This window comes from Ornithorhynchus anatinus, chromosome 10 (assembly GCF_004115215.2).
Source record: "Ornithorhynchus anatinus isolate Pmale09 chromosome 10, mOrnAna1.pri.v4, whole genome shotgun sequence".
Classification (NCBI taxonomy): domain Eukaryota; kingdom Metazoa; phylum Chordata; class Mammalia; order Monotremata; family Ornithorhynchidae; genus Ornithorhynchus; species Ornithorhynchus anatinus.
The window spans coordinates 9624726-9645212 of NC_041737.1; positions in this window are offsets into that span (position 1 = coordinate 9624726).

Below are 20487 nucleotides of genomic sequence, written 5' to 3' on the forward strand. Positions count from 1 at the left end.
CGAACGTTAGGGAATGGAGCTGCCCTTTGAAAACTGACCCAGTGATGAAAAGTGAAAGAGAGAGCCGGGATGGTTCTTTAATTAATAGGTTGGATCTGAGCGTACATCTGTCCGACAGAAATGTTCTAGGCAAGAGTATCGGGCACACATTGCAATGCTTGTTTCAAAAAAGTGAAGGTGACATTTACACCGGCCAACGACTTCGCTCTCCATCTGGCTGCCGACGAGGAGACTTATGTTGGCTCAAGCAGTCCTCGTGCTGGTGCTGCTCTCTGGGGTTCCGGGGAGATTTTGACTTTTGAAAAGATGTTTCTGAGCTACTGACCGTTACAGGTGTCCACCCCAGATTCCTGGGCAATTAGAGACTTCCCAGAACGCGGGATGTGAAAAGGCCGAGAAGCAGCGATGCCTAGTGGATAGAGCGTGGGCCTGGGAGTCAGAGGGACCTGGGCCCTAATCCCACTTGTCTGCTTGTGTGACCTTGGTCAGGTCATTTCATTTCTTGGTGCTTCTGTTACCTCATCTGTAAGGTGGGGATTCAAGATTGTGAGCCCCATGTAGGACATGGGTCGCGTCCAACCTGATTAGCTTGCATCCACCCCAGGTGAAGCAGCGTGGCTCTGTGGAAAGAGCCCGGGCTTCGGAGTCAGAGGTCATGGGGTCGACTCCTGGCTCTGCCACTTGTCAGCTGTGTGACTGTGGGCAAGTCCCTCAACTTCTCTGTGCCTCAGTTACCTCATCTGTAAAATGGGGATCAACTGTGAGCCTCACGTGGGACAACCTGATTCCCTTGTATCTACCCCAGCGCTTAGAACAGCGCTCTGCACAGAGTAAGCGCTTAACAAATGCCAACATTATTATTATTATTATTAACTTAGAAAAGTTCCCGGCACACACTTAAGTGTTTCAGAAATACCATTGTTAAAAAAGGCTGGGGAGGGACTGAGTGACCCCTTGATAACTTGAGAGTTTGGACTAAAATTAAACTCTCTCCCCTCTCTGCCTCAGTTTCCTCTCCCTTTTGCGTCATCTACGCGCTTGGATCTGTGACCTTTGGGCATTTGATATTTGCCCTATCCTCGACCCCATAGCACTTATGTACGTACCTTTAAATTATATATTATACCTTACTTATTTGTATTAATGTCTTTCTCCCCCTCTAGACTGTAAGCTCCTTGTGGGCAGGGATGTTGTTTGCTAACTCTGTTGAACCGTACTCTCTCAAGCACTTAGTACAGTGCTCCGAACGTAATAAAAATAATAATAATAATGTTGGGATTTGTTAAGCGCTTACTACGTGCAGAACACTGTTCTAAGCGCTGGGGTAGACACAGGGGAATCGGGTTGTCCCACGTGGGGCTCACAATCTTAATTCCCATTTTACAGATGAGGTCACTGAGGCACAGAGAAGTGAAGTGACTTGCCCACAGTCCCCCAGCTGACAAGGGGCAGAGCCGGGATTCGAACCCATGACCTCTGACTCCAAAGCCCGGGCTCTTTCCACTGAGTAAGCACTCAATAAATACCACTGAGTCACTGATTGATCGACTGATACCCCTTTCCCCCCAAGAAAGGGAGAGACCTTTGATTGCACTGACAAAGTTCTCGACTAGAGAAGGTCGTCACTGGCCGACGGGGAAAGGGATGGGAAGGTGGGATGGGGAAGAGAGAGCGAGAGATTGTGTTGATCTCTGCCAGTCAGAACAGATCTCAGCAGTAACGGGCGGAGTGATGGTAGGTTGGAGAAGCAACTTGGCCTGGAGGAAAGAGCACAGGACTGGAAATCAGTGGACCTGGGTTCTAATCTCCACTTCACCATCTTGTGACCTTGGGCAAGTCAATTAACTTCTCCAGGCATCAGCTTCTTCATCTGTAAAATGGGGATTCAGTAACCGTTCTCCCTCCTCTTTAAACTGCGAGCGTCATTTGGGACAGGGATAATCCCACCTGATTATCACGTATCTATCCCAGGGCTTAGTTACTTTGCTTGGCACGACGGAAGCGCTTAAATTCCACAGTGAATGCTTACCGGCTTCACGGAAAGATTCACAAATACAGAAATTCCCCACCTCCCGGAACTCCTTCCCACTTCAAATCTGCCAAAACCCACTAGTTACATGCTTACTATGTGCCAGACACTGTACTAAGCGCTGAGGTAGATACAAGCTGATCAGGTTGGACACAGTCCATGTTCCACATGAGGCTCGCACTCATCCCCATTTTACAGATGAGGTAACTGAGGCCCAGAAAAGTGAGGTGACTTGCCCTAGGTCACACAGCAGACATTTTTCAGAGCCAGGACTAGGTCCCAGGTCCTTCTATCTCCCAGACCTTTGCTCTATCCACTAAACCTCTTAATAATAACAATAATAATGATGAATTATAGTCTTGGTTAAGTGTTTATTATTTGCCAGGCACTTTACACTTAAACACTGTTATTTTGTACTCAAGTGGATAGTACAGTGCTCTGCACACGGTAAGTGTTCAATAAATACTACTGACTGATAGATTGATTGACTGAAGACCGATTTTCTAAACCAGCAGTATGGCCAGTTAGGATTATACCCGTTCCCTCGTCCATTTCCTCTCCCGGGCCCTGGGAAGAAGGGGAAAGTGACTGACCTTCCCTCGCCACCGCCGGGTAGCCCTAGGGCCGGAAGATCAGCGACGGGCAAGGGTGAGACCCTGGGGGCTCCCGGCCCGAATGAAGCGATCTCCACTGCCCTCCCCGGAACCGTTCGTCCAAAGATGGAAGGAAGCTTCGGGCCAAGAGGCCCCAAGGTCTGGACTCGCCGGGAGAATCAGCGGGAGAATTCAGGGCCGCAGAAGATCGTAAAGTCAGAAGAACGGTAAATAATGAAGAGCTACGCGGGAGCTCCGAGGACTTAGATCACTTACGGTGCTGGACTAAAAGATGGCAAATGCCAGGCACCAATGCAGATGGATGGAGAATACTGAATCTCTGGCCCAGCGTGGGGCCCGCCACGGCAGCTGGCCTGCTACGACGACTGGGAACCTGTCGTGGAAGGAATATGGGCCCGGGAGTCGGAGCACCTGGGTTCTCATCCGGGCTCCGCCACTAATTTGCTGTGTGCCCTTGGGCCAGCCACTTCACTTCTTGGTGCCTCAGTTTCCTCAACTGTAAAATGGGATTCGTCGCCTGTTCTCCTACTTCGACTCTGTGCCCCACTGATGACAGCGACTGTGTCTACCCTGACAAACTGGTACCATTCCTTCATTTAATCCTATTTATTAAGTGCTTACTGTGTGCAGGACACTGTACTAACTGCTTGGAAAGTACAATTCAGCAATGAAGAGAGACAAACAGAGAAGTAGGGTGGCTTATTGGCAAGAGCCCGGGCTTGGAAGTCAGAGGTCGTGGGTTCTAATCCCGGCTCCGCCAGTGATCAGCTGTGTAACTTTGGGCAAATCACTTGACGTCTCTATGCCTCAGTTACCTTATCTGTAAAATGGGGATTAAGACTGTGAGCTCCACATGGGACAACCTTATTATTTTGTATCTACCCCAGCCCTTACAGCAGTGTTTGGCACAAAGTAAGCGCTTAACAAATGCCATTACTATTATTAATCCTGCCCACAACGGGTTTACAGCATATAGATCAGTGCTGGACACATAGTAAGCTCTTAAGAAAGTCATAAAAACACGGTAATAATAATAATAATAATAATGTTGGTATTTGTTAAGCGCTCACTGTGTGCCGAGCACTGTTCTAAGCGCTGGGGTAGACAAAGGGGAATCAGGTCGTCCCACGTGGGGCTCACAGTCTTAATCCCCATTTTACAGATGAGGGAACTGAGGCGCAGAGAAGTGAAGTGACTTGCCCACAGTCACACAGGCGACGAGTGGCAGAGCCGGGATTCGAACTCATGAGCCCTGACTCCAACGCCCGTGCTCTTTCCACTGAGCCACGCTGCTTCTCCATGCTGCTTCACGATGGGGGAGCCGAGGGGGTCCCCTAGCACCCCACAACTGTGGAGAAGGGCAGAGAGGTGGGAGAAGGATGTCCGGGTGTTCTGAGCTTCTCAAGGGCATCGATTGCTCCTCACGCTTCTGTTAGGCCCGTCCAAGTGCTTAGCACAGTGCAGGACGCCCAGCGAGTGTTCAGAAAATGCCACTGCCACTGCTATTAGATGGATCGCGAATGAAAAGCGGGAGGAGAGGTGGGGCATCACCCACTGGGCAGAGGAAGAGGCTGTCTTCCTTTTGGAAGACTCCAGGCTGTTGTTTGAGTTGTGGCAGCGACCGGGAGTCTCTAGAAAGTAAGCCCATTGTGGGCAGGGAATGCGTCTACCAACTCTGTTATGTTGCGTTCTCCCAGGAGCTCAATAAATACGACTCATCGATTGGTTGATCGAGATGATCTCGGGCCTGGGAATCAGAGGGCCTGGGTTCAGATCCTGGCTCCGCCACTTATCTGCTGGGTGATTTTAGCCCAACTTCTCTGGGCCTCAGTTCTCTTATCTGCAAAATGGGGATTCAGTACCTCTTCTTCTTCCTAATTAGACTCTATGCTCCGTGTGGCACCTGATTGTCTTGTATCTACCCCAGTGCGTAGAACACAGTGTTTGACACATAATAAGCGTTTCAAAATACCCCAATAATATTAATAGCAAACTTTTAATTATTGCATTACTGTTATTATTATTGTTATCATTATTGTCACTATCATTATTAGAAGAGCTTATTGAAATACCATGATGAGGCTCATTCCTCCTCCAGTCTTTCTACCCAAACCAAATAAATAACGATACTGGCGGCATTTAATCCGTGCTTAACTCTGTGCCGGGCACTGTGCTCGGCTCTGGAGCAGATCCACCTAGAAGACATCAGGGCTCGCCTTCCAGCTCCGGAGTGGCTCTTCTTGTGTTGGTGAGGAATCAAGGGCGAAGTCGGCACTCTGTCTCCGTAAATATCATGGAAAGGTAATTTCCTTAGTGGGGCCAAAGGGACCTTTGCATCAGGTTGGGGCCGAAGGGAAATTCTGCCCAAACTTTTCAGAGGGGTTCGTTGTCTTTAGCTTCTGGGGGATGTGTCTGTTTATAGTTCCGCTGCACTCTCCCGAGCGCTTAGTACAGAGCTTTGTCCGAGGGTGGGGACTCCATCCTGATTGACGGATGTTTCTATCAATCCGCATTCAGCTTCCACCTGCTGGAAGCCAGGAATTTCTGGGTGGAAATTAGCTGGGGGGATGAAACTGGGGGGGGTGAAAATGACCAAGAACTGCCTGACTACTGGGGGTGAACTGCTGGTAGGGTCGTGTTGCTGAGAAGCATTGTCACCTAGAGGAAAGAGCACAGGACTGAGAGTCAAAAGACCTGGGTTCTAATCCCGGTTCTGCCGCTCATTTGCCTTGGGCAAATTATTTCACCTTTTTGTGCCCGGTTTACTCCTCATTCGTAAAATGAACAGTCAATACCTGTTCTTCCTCCCTCTTAGACTGCGAGCACTGTATGGGACAGGGACTGTGTCCAGCGTGATGATCCTGTGTCTACTCCAGGACTTAGATTAGTGCTCTGCACCAAGAAAGCGCTTAAAAAACATCACAGTTATCATTATTATAATTGAGGAAACAACAGCTGAGAATCTGGGAGAAAATTATCTGCAGTTCAGCCAGGGTAAAATGAAGAGCTGGGTTCTAATCCCAGCTCCTCTGCTTGTCTGTTGAGTGACACTGGGCAAGCCACTTGGCCTAGTGGTAAGAGCAAAGGTTTGGGAGTGAGCGGACTTGGGTTCTAATCATGACTTCGCCACTTGTCTGCTGTGTGGCCTTAGGCGAGTCATTCAACTTTTCTGTGCGTTAGTTACCTAATCTTTAAAATGGGGATGAAGACTGTGAGCCCCACGTGGGACAAACTGATTGCTTTGTATCTACCCCCAGCGCTTAGAATAGTGCTTGGCACATAGTAAGCGCTTAACAGATACCATAATTATTATTATTCTCTGTGCCTCAGTTACCTAAACTGTAAAATGGGGGCTAAGCCTGTGAGCCCTGTATGGGACATGAACTGTGTCCAACCTGATTAACTTGCATCTATCCCGGCACTTAGTACAGTGCCTGATACATAGAATGTGCTTAACAAATGTCATTAAGGAAAAAAATAGAATGTGTGGCCAGAGGAATTTGGAAGGTCTGTCCTTGGTTTTCTGAGGGTAGAAAGCCTTGGGAAGTCAGTGGGCTTGGGAGGATTGCTCTGAGGGAAGAGGAGGTTTTCCCCACTGCAACTCTGCCACCCTGGCCTGGCTATTTTCACCACTTCACCACTCAACAAACGCCACAGTTATCACTATTATTATTTCCCGGCAAGCGGAAACAGCCCCGGGAGACTCCGTGAGGAGGCCCCGGGCTCCGGAGACCAGCCCGGTCCCGTAGGGATGTAAAACTCAGGGCGTCGGCGACTCCGACAGATAAATATGTGCAAGGACTCTCATCTCCCGGTAACAAACGGTGAGAGATGGCGGCTGACAGGGAGGGAGGCTCGGAGCGGGGCCTGCTTTATCGCCTGCCTCTGCCTCTGCCTCCCAAGCAGCCCCTCTCCAATCCCCGGACCCGCTCGGTCATTAGTCCTCACGCACCGAGGCACTCAAGTTGTCTCGGGCAGTGAATCATTCAAGGGTTTTATAATCTGAAATAAAATGTGCGAATATTTTTTTTCCTAAGTTTTCCAGGTTTAAGGTTTTCATCTTTCGTTATTTATCGTGCAGCCGTGCCTGAAGGGGCGATGGAGAGATGGGGTTCAGGGCGGCAGGGGTGACGAGGGGGGCAACACCAAGAGCCGAGGAGCTCTCTGTGTCAGAGCTGGTTGCTTCTCTCGGAGGGGAGCAGCGCGGCCTAGTTCATAGGGCGCAGGCCTGGCAGTCGGAGGACATGAGTTCAAATCCTGGCTCTGCTGCTTGTCGGCTGTGTGACCTCAGGAGAGTCACTTCACTTGTCTGGCCTCGGTTCCCTCATCTGTAGAAAGGGAATTAAGAGAGTGAGAACCATCGATCGTATTTATTGAGCGCTTACTACGTGTGCTTGGGGGAGAATAATACCACGGTGTTGCTAGACACATTTCCTGCCTACAGTGAGCTTACAGTCTTGAGTAAGCACCTAACGAATACCGTTCTCCCTCTCAAAAAAAAAAAAAAGGGGAACAGATTTTCCTCAGTAGTGGCCTTCTGCCCTTCTTGCAGTCGGCTGACCAGATTTCCAAGTCCATCCTGTCAAGATTGTGACGGGGAAGAAGTCTGCTCTTAAATGTTCTTTCCTACAATCATGGAGGCCCAGGGCACCCAATTCAGCTGAATGCATGTGCTGGTGCCCTTGGTGATTTCCAAACCTGCACATGACTCCCTTGGGATAAAGTGACTTTGCTGTTTGACTCTGCATCTTTCCAGTTTGGTGGGAGAAGTGACCATCATGCCCAAGAAGACAGCGTGCACATCCCAGATTAACGAGCAACACATTAGTGATAATAATAATGATAATCATAATAATGATGCCTGTATTTGTTAAGCGCTTACTGTGTTTGAGGAACCGTTCTAAGTGCTTGGCGGGGAATACAAGCAAATTGGGTTGTATTCGTCCCACATGGGGCTCACAGTCTTAATTCCCATTTTACAGGTGAGGTAACTGAGGCCCAGATAAGTGAAGTGACTGGCCCAAGGTCACACACAGCAGATAAGTGGCAGAACTGGGATTAGAACCCGGGACGGATTAGAACCCAGGTTCTTCTGACTGCCGGGCCCGTGCTCTATTCCCTGGGCCATGCTGCTTACTTTGTTCTAGCTAACGGCATGAATAAAATGGAATTCCACTCAGTCATGTGAATCAAGGCCATCAGAGCACAAGCAACACAGGGCCCAGCTCAGTGCCTCGCTCCGCCCGGCCCGGGACGGTCTCTGACGTCGGCACCAGGGAGCTCAGAGTATGTCCTAGTGGATAGAAGGAACTGGGTTCTAGTCCCAGCTCTGCCACTTGTCTCTTAGGTGACCTTGGGCAAGTCAGTTCACTTCTCTGTGACTCAGTTATCTCATCTGTATAATGGGGATTCAGGGTGTGAGCCTCCTGGGGGACAGAGACTGTGTCCAACCCGATTAACTGTATCTATCCCAGTGCTTAGAACAGTGGTTGGCACATAGTAAGCGCTTAACAAGTTCCATAATCATTATTAATATTATTAGATGTTAAATGCTTACTACGTGATAGGCTCATTGTGCTAAGACTGGGGTAGATACAATACAGTGAGATCAACGAGTCTGTTTACTTGTTTTGATGTTTGTCTCCCCCCTTCTAGACTGTGATCCTGTTGTTGGGCAGGGATTGTCTCTATCTGTTGCTGAATTGTACTTTCCAAGCGCTTAATATACTGCTCTGTAAACAGTAAGTGCTCAATAAATGCGATTGAATGAATGAGCCAGTTTCTGTTCCTCATGGGAACGGCCTTTTACTTACTTAGACTGCGAGGCCCGTTTGGGACAAGGACTGTGTCCTCCTTGATTAACTTGTGTCTTCCCCAGTGCTTAGAATAGTGCTTGATATAGAGTAAGCACTTAACAATAACAACAAAATAATAATGATAAACTATGCACAGACTAAGGAGGAGGGAGAGCAGGTTTCTTATCCCCTTTTTACAGATGAAAAAACAGAATCCAGAGAAGTGAAGTGACTTGCCTAAGGTCACACAGCAGGCACGTGGCAAAGGCCAGATTAGAACCCAATGATATGCTCTTTCCAATAGGCCACACTGCTTCTCTATGAAGACAAATCAGATAAATGGTTGGAAAAAAGGTTGATTTTTAAATGTTTCATCCAGATAGTTTTTCTTGAAGGAAAAGTGCCTTTAATGTTTACGAGCAGCCAAAGGAGGCGTGCTCTTCCCTAGCCGTGTCTAAGAATTTCTGAAAATTACTAATTTGAAGACATTCATCTCAATAAAAGTAAAGTATACAATTTAGAGATTTCTATTCAACTATGACTTGATAGGGTATTGGAGCAGGGCACTGTTGCCAGCATTTAGGAATTGAATTGAACAAACCATCCAACAGATGTTTTGGAAACATAATTGTGAAATATTTTTAAAATGGCTGTCATATAGATCCATATTTATTAGAATAATAACAATTATGACACTATTAAGTGCTTACTATGTGCCAGGCACCGTATTAAGCTCTGGGGTGGATGCAAGCAAATCGGGTTGGACACGGTCCCTGTCCCACCTGGAGCTCACGGTCTCGATCCCCATTTTGCAGATGAGGTAATTGAGGCCCAGAGAAGTGAAGTGACTAACCCAAGTTCACACAGAAGACAAGTGGCAGAGTCGGGATTAGAACCCTTGGCCTTCTGACTCCCAGGCCCCCGCTTTACCCACTAAACCTTGCCGCTTCTCAATTTTGTCAGTGTTTCATTTGAGGATGAAAACAGTTTCTGTTTAACAAGTGCCACTACTCATTAGCCTTTCTCGATGTGACCTTTTCTTGGTTTGCTCCGATGTTCCGATATTTTCAGAAGGAGCCAGCCATTTAATTGTATTAGAGGATATGTGTGATCAACAGAAACCTGGCGAGGAGGATTGGAGCAGCTAAATTGTGCCAATTAAAAGACATAGCAAGTAGCATGCACTTCTCTCTTGCATATTAGTGGCTTTTGAATCATCTCGTGGCACAGTAACAAATTCAGTTAGCATGGTGTGACTGTCACATTTTCCACACGTTCATTTTTAGCTGCTTTGCCTTTTAAAGAAAACATACAGTATGCTGTAGGCCTAAACACAGAAAATGCTTCCAAAACAGCCCAGATAATTGTGAGCTGAAAGGAGTAATGGGCAAAGGCTCTTCAGATATATACGGGGAAACACTCGGTTCACCCACGTGAACGGAGAGCCAAGAAGAGGAGGCAGGCCGGGAATTTCTCCTCGGTCCTTGACAGTAAGGGAGGAGGAGTGTGGCCTACTGGAAAGCTCCCAGCAGTGCCTACATGGCTCCCGCAAAACCTTCCCATGAGGATTGCAGCCTGTCCGGTCAAAAGTGTTGGCTGACATCAGCTTCTGGCTCCCTTATGACATTCTCTTGCATGGCAGGATAGAAGAGGTTGAAACAGGTTCATTCATTCATTCAATGGTATTTATTGAGCGCTTACCATGTGCAGAGCGGGTTTGAGATGCAGCATGGCCTGATGGATAGAGCATGGACTTGGGAGTTAGCAGGACCTGGGTTCTAATCCCAGCTCTGCCTCTTCTCTGCTGTATGACCTCTTAAAAGCCACTTCACTTCTCTGTGTCTCAATTACCTCAGCTGTAAAATGGGGAGGAAGTGTGAGCCCCATGTGGGACATGGACTGTGTCCAACCTGATTATCTCATTCATTCAATCGTATTTATTGAGCGCTTGCCATTTGCAAAGCACTGTACTAAGCAGTTGGGAGAGTACAATACAACAACGGACCCATTCTCTGCCGCAACAAGCACTTATGTCTACTCCAGTGCTTAGTACGGCACCTGGCATGCAATGAATGTTTAACGAAGACCATAAAAAGAAACAAATCCCCCCCCCGCCCGCTGCCACAAGCAAGGCCGGCATGCAACACCCATTAGAGTTAAAGCTTCTAGGGGCTGTTGAACTTTCCCCAACATTTAGGGCAGCGCATTGCAACCAGTGGGTGCTCAATAAATGTCTTTATTACTGTTACTGTTACCCTTACCACTACCCGATAACGCACATGAGAAGCCGCACGGCCTAGTGGAAAGCCCAGAGGCCTGAGGGTCAAGAGACCAGGGATCTGCTCCTGGCTCTGCCTCTTGCTTGCTGGATGACCTTGGACAAGTCTCTGAAACTTCTCTGGGTCTCAGTTTTCTCACCTGGAAAAATGGGGGTCAAATACCTGTTCTCCCACCTCCTCAGATTATAAATCCCACGTGAGACAGGGCCTGTGATATGCTTGGGTTATATTTTGGAATGCAGTAGTGCTTAACAAGTACCACGGTTATTATCATTATGTCGATCCCATTGATCTTAATTCAGAATTAAGCAGCGTGGCTTAGTGGAAAGAGCACGGGCTTGGGAGCAAGAGGATGTGGATTCTAATCCGGGCTCCACAACGTGTCAACTGTGTGACTTTGGGTAAGTCACTTAACTTCTCTGTGCCTCAGTTACTTCACCTGTATAATGAGGATTAAGACTGTGAGCCCCATGTAGGACAACCTGATTACCTTGTATCTACCCCAGTGCTTAGAACGGTGCTTGGCACCTCATAAGCGCTTAACAAAACCATTATTGTTATTATTATTAGCTAGACATTTAAGAAAATGCTTTTTTCAACTTAATACTTCACGACAGGCTCTTCACCTCAAAAGTGAATAGTCTCGTTTTATTCAAACTGTAAACCCCATGGAGGGCAGAGACTATATCCAACCTGATTATCTTGTAGCTATCCCAGAATTTAGTACAGTGCTTGGCACATATTGAGAACTTAACAAGTACCATTATCATTATTATTATTATTGAGACAAGATTCGCCTGGACTAGGGTCAATTATCTGGGGCAGTGCTTCCTCTGAGCAGCTACAGATAATAATAATAATTATGGCATTTGTTAAATGCTTACAGATTATGGATGGGGTGGGAGGGGAGGACATCATGCTAATTGTGCATGGGGAGGAAGGGCCCCCAGACTAGGAAGGGAAGACTCTTTAGCAGTTACTGACCTATAAATCCGTTCCTCAGTTTCCCTGATCCCGCAAGGAGCCCCACAGAGCTTATGTACAGATCCATAATTTATTTTAATGTCTGTCTCCCCCTCTAGACTGCAAGCTCGTTGTGGCTGGGAATGGAATGTGTGTGTTTACTGTTCTATCGTACTTTCCCAAGTGCTTAGTACAGCGCTCTGCCCACAATAAAGTGCTCAATAAATACGATTGACTGATTGACTAGACATCCGGTTCAGAGGCAAGGCCGCTCGGTTTTCGGACCCCAGCTAAGGCAGGTGTCTCTTTCCTCTCATTTCCCCCAGTTGGTTGCAAGCCAAAAGCTTGGAAAATTTCACCATGTGGATTGTAGAAAATGAGCGTGCGCTGCATGGGGCTATGTTTAGTAAGCAATCTGCTGTTGGAAATTTGTTTGTCTCCCTAGCGCCGGTGCATGGAGAAGAGCTGGAGGAAAATGATCCTCATTTTCTTGTTGAGGGCAGGGATGCTGAGCTTCCCCTGGACAGACACAGCCCGTCAAAGGGCAGGGACTGTCTCTATCTGTTGCCGATCTGTACATTCCAAGCGCTTAGTACAGTGCTCTGCACATAGTAAGCGCTCAATAAATACTATTGAATGAATAAATACTATTGAATGAACAACAGATCCTGTAACTAACTTCAAGAGATTCTTTTGGGGTAGAGTAGGATGAGGAGCTAGAAGACAGTCCTGTCCTCTGTACCTAACCACCCAGGTCCACCTTACGGTAAAATGCAAGCGTCTCACACCGGCTTTCTCTCCACGCCCTGATCTCATCTATTTCACCCCTTTCCCACATCTCCCCACTACCCTGTTGACAGGTATAACCGAGCTACTCGGACACTGGGGTGAGAAATCCCTCTCAAATTTAGAAAGGGAAAGAAGTCATTTAGGTCCTACTTGTGTTGCGTTTCCTCTGCATCCACCAGTAAGCTTGGAATATTCAAACCTCCCTTACCGAAGGCCGTGTAGCGATTTCCTTCTTTTGATATGGAAGGAAGGACCTGCTTTCTTTTACTTGAACTCTGTGAATGTCAGAAGAGGAAGAATTTTAAAAGAGCACTGAGGTTACAGCTATAAACATGGTCCTCAGTGAGGGTGGGTTGGATTGACGGGTGGTTCTCCGACTGACCGGATTTCAAGCAAACCATCGGTGATAATCAATGAATGCTCACCGTGTGCAGAGCTCTGTTCTAAACACGTGGGAGAGTGCAGTAAGGTTCATCAGAAAATGAATAATATTAATTGAGTACTCAGTGTGAGTAAAGAACTGCATTAAGTGTTTGGGAGTTTACGGTTGTTTGCAGTGAAGTTCTAAAACAATGGCTCTGTGTACAGTACAAGCCCAAGAAGATGACGAGGGAAAAGAAGTGGTGGGCGGGGTGGAGAAGAGGGGGTTCTGAGGTACTACTTCCTGTCCTGGACCCAGAAACTGGATTCAATAATAATAATAATTATGGTATTAAGCGCTTACTATGTGTCAAGCACTGTTCTAAACGCTGGGGTAGATTCAAGGTAATCAGGTTGTCCCACATGGGGCTCACGGTCTTAATTCCCACGGTTGTCCCACATGGGGCTCACAGTCGTAATCCCCACTTTACAGATGAGGGAACTGAGGCACAGAGAAGCAAAGTGTCTTGCCCAAGGTCACACAACAGACAAGTGGTGGAGTTAGGATTAGAACCTATGTCTAAGCACTACATAATGAATACCATTTTTAAAAAAGTCACCACCTTCTCTCTGACTGGGACGAGGGGCCCTAGAGACCACCGAGAGTGAGATAGTTGTCCCCACCAAAATTGAAAGAGGCCCCCCCAATCTGGGGTGGCTAAGAACAATGACGGTATTTGTTGAGTGCTTACTAGTTGTCAAGCACTGTACTAAGCGCTGAGGTAGTTATAAGTTAATCAGGATGGACATGTTCCCTGTCCTACATGGGCTATTCAAGATAGTCCTCCCCACTTGTCAGGTAAGTTTTACATGAAAGTGGGATCATGCCAAGTTTCTGGACTCGCCCAAATGTATGGAGGGAGGTTGGGTCAGAGGGACAGTCTGAATTTCTCTTTTATGCCTCTTCCAAAATATTTCATCATGGACTAGTGGAAAGATCTTGGAATTGGGAATTCAAATCTTGTGAGCCCATCATTAGGCAGAGATTGTCTCTATCTGTTGCCGGATTGTACATTCCAAGCGCTTAATACAGTGCTCCGCACATAGTAAGCGCTCAATAAATACTATTGAATGAATGAATGAAATAACTGGATTCCAATTCCAGCTCTGCCCCTGTCCTGCTGTATGACCTTGGGCAAGTCACTTAGCCTCTCTGAACCCCAGTTTCCTCATCTGTAAAGTGGAGATAAGGGGTTCTACTCCCTATACCTGCCAAATTGCGAGCCACTTGTGGGACAGGGATTGTGTCCGGTCCAATTATCTGGGATCTAGTCCAGTGCCCAGCACATCGCTTGGCATCTAGTAAGTAGAAATAGTAGTTGTATTTGGTGAGCATCCACTGGATGCAGTGCATTGTTTGAAACATTTGGGACATATAAGACAAGAAAATGACACTTTGTTCCGCACACAGTAATGCTCAGTAATTCAGCGCTTAGCACTTGGTATGTAGTAAGTACTTAACAAACACCATCATTATTATTATTAAATACCACTGATTGATAGAGCTTATACTCCATCACCATTATCATCGATGGTACTTACTGAGCATTTACTATGTGCAGAGCACTTTACTAAGCACTCGGGAGAGGATAATGCAACAGACTCGGCAGACACATTCCCTGCCCACAGTGACCTTAAAATCTGAAAGGGGACACGGACATGGAAGTATTTACAGTGTAACCAAAATAAATAAATATACAATCGAATGATCTACATTTTAGAAATGGCTGATCAGTTTATATAACTTTAGATATTGGGAATGAATTGAGAAAAGGAATCCACTAGATTGCAAACTCTGTAGGCAGAGAGAGTGTCTACCGACTCTATTATATTGTACTCCCCAAAGTGCTCAATACAGTGTCTGCACACAGTAAATGTTCAGTAAATACTGCTGATTGATTGAAGACTTGTTGGAGAAGGAGGGCTTTCTGGAGATTGAATTGTTGGATTCTTGGGCAATGGAAGTTCCAAGCTGGGGAAGCAGTGTGAGTAAAGAGATGGAAGCAAGACTCTACAGCAAGGTACGGTTCGGTTAATTTGGCGTTAACCGAACATCTAAACATCTAAATTCAAGTCCAGAGTGAGGTATAGTTCGGTTAGTTCGGTAAGTGTTCAATAAACATCTATATTCAAGTCCAGAGTGAAGTACAGTTTGGTTAGTTTAGTAAGTGTTTAATAAACATTTTAATTCCGGTTCAGAATGAGGAACAGTTTGGTTAGTTTGGTAAATGTTTAATAAACATTTTAATTCAAGTCCAGAGTGAGGTGCAGTTTGGTTAGTTAGTTAATTGGTTAGCAATTAATAAACAACTTAATTTACTAAACCAAACTGCATATGATTTTTCTGACCCCTTGAATCTACAGCCATTCCAGCTTGTGCCTCAGTATCTCCTGTGTGGCAAACAACCAGTGAGTTTTGTTTTCAATTCCATCCTCAATTGGAAGGGTTTTTATTTAAAACAACCATTATATGCCAGAGACTTGAAGAACAATGAGCAAATCTTCTCTGGAGCTAATTCTAGGTTGGGTTAGGTTTAGGCTAGAGCATTTCTCTGAGACAGAGATCACACTGTCTGACAATGACTATTCCAGAACAAGTGCAAGGACCCTTATAGTGCTTCGTCACGAATCTGGACCGAAGACCAGTTTCTGGCACAGATCCACTTTATCGGGGATTGAACGGGCAATTTGTCTTCTACAGTGAGGTTCATTTTCAGCTGAGGGGAACGGTCTGGGTCACCTGGAAAACAGAAAATGAGATTGTTGAAAGCACCTTATTGACCTCTACAGTGTTTCTTCAGTGATTCCCGCAGACTAACGTCATCAATAGTAGCTTCAGCTTCATCAAATCCATAATTTATTCATTATGTCTGCAATTTTTTTACATTAATATCCTTCTCCCCTCTAGACCGTAAGCTTGTCATGGATAGGGAACATGTCCACTAGCTTTGTTGTATTGCTTTTTCCCAAGCACTTAGTACGGTGTTCTGTACACAGTAAGTGCTCAGTAAATACAACCGGTTGATTGATTGATGAATAAGAAGATATAAAGTTGTGTATAGTTGAATATGGCATTCGATCCTATCAATCTCCCTCCTTTCTACTGGGACGCGCTCCTCACATTCACTAGAGGTTATTGTTAACCTCTGATAATGAAAGAGACAATCTTCTGGCATTGATATTTAGTTGATCCACTCATCCATTCAGATGTATGGTTCGAACACCTACTGTGAGCAGAGCACTGGACTGAGCCAAACTGAGCACTCCCCTTTCTTCTGGATCCAAACTGGTGCATTAGTCTCCTGGCTGACTTTCCTATCTCCTGTCTCTCTCCTCTCCAGCTGATATTCCCCCCTGCCCTCAGCATTTTAAAGTCTGCGCCACCCCCCCCAGATTGTAAGCTTTTTGTGGGCAGGGAGCTTTTTTGTGGTGTACTCTTCACAGCGCTTAGTACAACATTCTGCATGCGGCCGGTGCTCAATAAATACCACTGATTGATTGATGACCTACAGAGCACTGAACTAAGATTTTATTGTGCAGAGCAGAGTGCTAAGTGGCCAATCTGTGCTAAGCTCGGTCCTGGGGACCTACTGTGATCAGAGCACTGTATCGTACATTGACTGTGGGCAGAGCACTGTTCTAGGTGCCTGGGAGAGTCCACTTAAAGTAGAAGAATCAGTTCCTGCCCTAAAGGAGCTTTCCATCTGAGGGATCATCCAAGCTGAGTAGTTTCTTTCTCTGCCACTCGGGCACCTGGAACTCCAAACTTGGAAGGCGAAAGAGAAATAACGTGTATTTACTGCTGTACCTAAAACACATTTTATTGGAAACTTTTATGTTTGTAGGTTTGAGTAGTTTTTATAGTGAGGAGTTTAGAAAAGTGCCATAAAATTTTGCCTTGGGGGTTATGATTACATTTGTATCTTCCCCAAACTTATATAAATAAAAAAGACAGTTTTTACTGGAGAAGCTTAAAAGGTTAGAAAGGTATTTGGTCTGTGATGAACCTTTTATAGGTCTGATGGTGTGAGAATTTATTTTTAAAATAGCAATAAAGAATACAACTTGAGGAGACTTGATCGAGACATTTCACCTTCTGTGAGAGAAACCTGAAAGCCAAAGTTTTCCCCGAGTAGCCTCCTTGCCAACAGGGGAAAGTTGAATTTAAGGGCCACTCCAGGTATCCCAAATGCCAATGACCTTTCTAGCCTAACCAGCAGAAATGAGCTTTCTAAATTGGTGTCTGTTGCTCAGAGGTCGGGGTGGGAGAAAGGATAGCGGCAATAGAGGATAATAACAACGATAATGATATTGATGATAATAGTGGTATTTGTTAAATGCTTATTATGTGCCAGGACCTGTTCTAAGCACTGGGGCAGGTGCAGGTAATCAGGTTGGGCACAGTCCCTCTCCCACGTGGGGTTTACAGTCTCAATCCTCATTTTACAGATGAGGTAACTGAGGTACAGAAAAGTGAAGTGACTTGCCTAAGGTCACACGGCAGAAAAGTGGCTGAGCTGCGATTAGAACTTGTGACCTCCTGACTCCCATCTGGGTTCTTCCAGCTCAATGAATCGATCAATTTATTGAGCGCTTAAAAGAGTACAACAGAGTTGGTCTTCCAGGGGTATAGAGGGCAACGGTTATGCTGCGTGTCTGGATGCCAGGCTCTGTGGTTTGGGCTTGGACTCTAAATGGTCAGGACCGGGGCCGGCAAATTCGGTGGACGGAAGACCCAAGTTGCCCCGAGGAAAACCCACCACTTCATTAGTCCAACATACTCGGCTCCTGCTCCATAGCACTATTCTGTACATAGGTACAGAGTAATCACGTTGTAAACAGTTCGTGTCCCACGTGGGATTCACAGTCTAAATTCTCATTTTTCAGTTGAGGTAACCGAGGCCCAGAGAAGTAAAGCGACTTGCCCAAGGTCACACAGCAGACAGGTGGCGGAGCAGGGATTAGAACCCAGGTCCTCCTGATCCCCGACCAGTGCTGTATACGCAATAGGTGCTCAATAAATGCAACTAACTGATCGACTGATTGAGAAGCCACTGAACCAAAGCTAGTTTCGAAGGCCAAGGGGCAGATCATCAGAAGGACCTGGGTTCTAATCCCGCATCCACCTCTTGTCTGCCGTGTGACCTCGGTCAAGTCATTTATCTTCTCCATGCCTCAGTTACCTCATCTGGAAAATGGGAATTAAGACTCTGAGTCCCATGTGGGCTGACTAGCTTGTGTCTACTCAAATGCTTAGTACAGTGCCTGGCACATAGAAAGCGCTCAACAAATACCACAGGAAAAAAACCCAAAAAAAGACAAAATTGAATAGACACAATCCTGTCCCTCAGAGGGTTTACAGTGTCCACAGGACAAAGTGGTGGGTGAGGCTGCCCCATTCAAATTTGTTCCTTCACAGCCGCCTCAGAGTGGCATGCAAAAATGCTGGCAGGGCTGCAGCGGTGCCGGGGAGGCAGAAGTAGCCGGCACGGGGGAGCGAGGCCACGGATCCACGTCAAAACCATAAAGATGAAAATGATGACACGCCAGTCATTAAAAATGGAAGAATCCAGGCAATACGCATCCTCGGCGGGAACGACGGGGAGCCGTATCGCCTCCCCGTGGAAGAGCCACTAACCCGAGGCCCCAACTGGAGGCTCGTTTTGGCAAAGGCTCAGGCCTACCTCGTCATGCAAAATAAACACAGATGTGCTTAGCCCGGGCTGAGGCTCTTAAGCAGCTGGCTCAGAGGAGGAGGCTGTCATCAGCAGATCGGCCCTGTGTCTACTCACATTAGCTCTGCGGAGGTTGCTGAAGGGGATATAAAGGCGGGTCCTGGGGTTTGAAGCTGGAGGTTTTGAAGTTGTCTTATGAACAGTTAGGTCTGAGCTGTTTCTCTGGGCTGCTGGTTCAGCTGACATCTTGTTTCAAAGACGTGAGTCTCTTTACTGGCTCTCTCATCCCCCTGTTCTTTGTTATTTCTCTGGGTTGTACACAGCATGGATGTGGATGGGGTTAGGGGGCTAGCGAGCACCCACCCGGTACACATTTCCTCTGCTTCTCATGTGCATTCCTGTTTTTTTCTGTATTGTTGTATCATATCTAGATTTGAGAGGGGTGTGGTATCTCATTTTCTGGTAAACTCTTGGCAAACTTGGCACTTGCTAGGCCCTCAAGTTCAGCCAGAGGAGATGAGGAAATTGGCAGCTATCACTCTTGGTTGAAGTGTTATGTTCCAGGTGCAGTGGCTTTGTTGAAATATCCAAACCGCGCTCAGCTGAAATGGACCTGTCCTCTGTTTAGTGTGATACTTGTTGAGTGCTTACTATGTGCTAAGCAGTGTGGTAGATACAAGCAAATCGGGTAGGATGCAGTCACTGTCCCACATGGGGCTCACACTCTTATCCCCATTTTACAGATGAGGTAACTGAGGCATAGAGAAGTTAAGTGATTACTAAAGGTCCCATACAAGACGTGTGGTGGAGCTGGGATTAGAACCCAGATCCTTCTGACTCCCAGACCCGTGCTCTACCCACTAGGCCATTCTGCTTTCGTGGTATTGGAGCCCCAGTAGGCTGGTTTGAGGATAATGACAACTCAAAGATAACCTGCATCAAAATAAGATATACATTCATTCTGTGGTATTTGAGTGCTTACTGTGTGCAGAGCACTGTATTAAGTGCACGTCGCTTAACTACTCTGCACCTCAGTGTCTTCATCTCCAAAATGGTAATTCAATATCTGTTCTCCTTCCTTTGTAAACTCTGAGCCCCATGTCAGACATGGACTGTGTCCGACCTGACTGTCTTATATCTACCTCAGTGTTTCACACAGTGCTTGATACATAGTATTATTATTATCATCATTATATGCCCTCTTCAATTCCAGGTATTATCTTGAGATTCTCATTTGCACCCTGTAACTAGCAGCCCCCTCGGATCTCCTGTTTCATCCTCCTTATCAATCAACCGTATTTACTGAGCACTTACTGTGTGCAGAGCACTGTTCTAAGTGTTCGGGAGAGTACCATATTAAAATAAACAGTGACAATTCCCTGTCCCAAATGAGTTTACAATCTAGAGGGGGAGACAGATGTTAATAAAATAAAAATGAATTGCAGATATGAACGTAAGTGCTGTGGGGCTGGGAGGGGGGATGAATAAAGGAACCAAGGCAGGGTGAGAAGGGAGTGGGGGAAGAGGAAAAGAGGGCTTAGTCAGGGAAGACCTCTTGGAGGAGATGTGCCTTCAATAAACAATTTTTTAAATATCTGTCTCCCCACTCTAGACCGTAAGCTCGTTGTGGACAGGGATAGCGTTTGTTTATTGTTATAGTCTACTCCCCCAAGCGCTCAGTACAATGCTTTGCATACAGTAAGAGCTCAATAAATATGATTGAAAGAAGGAATAAACAGAGGACTTCCCACCTTTGTAAACACCAGTCACAAACTGAGATTGCCAGACGGTGTACTCTGAGAATAAGGCATGGAGGTGGAGTTTTCCATGAAGTTGGTGCCTGGGCGTTTTCCTGAAAGGTTTTGAAAGGAAAAGCACATTTACCATGGAGATGCTGAGGACTGGACTTGGTCAGCTGACTCG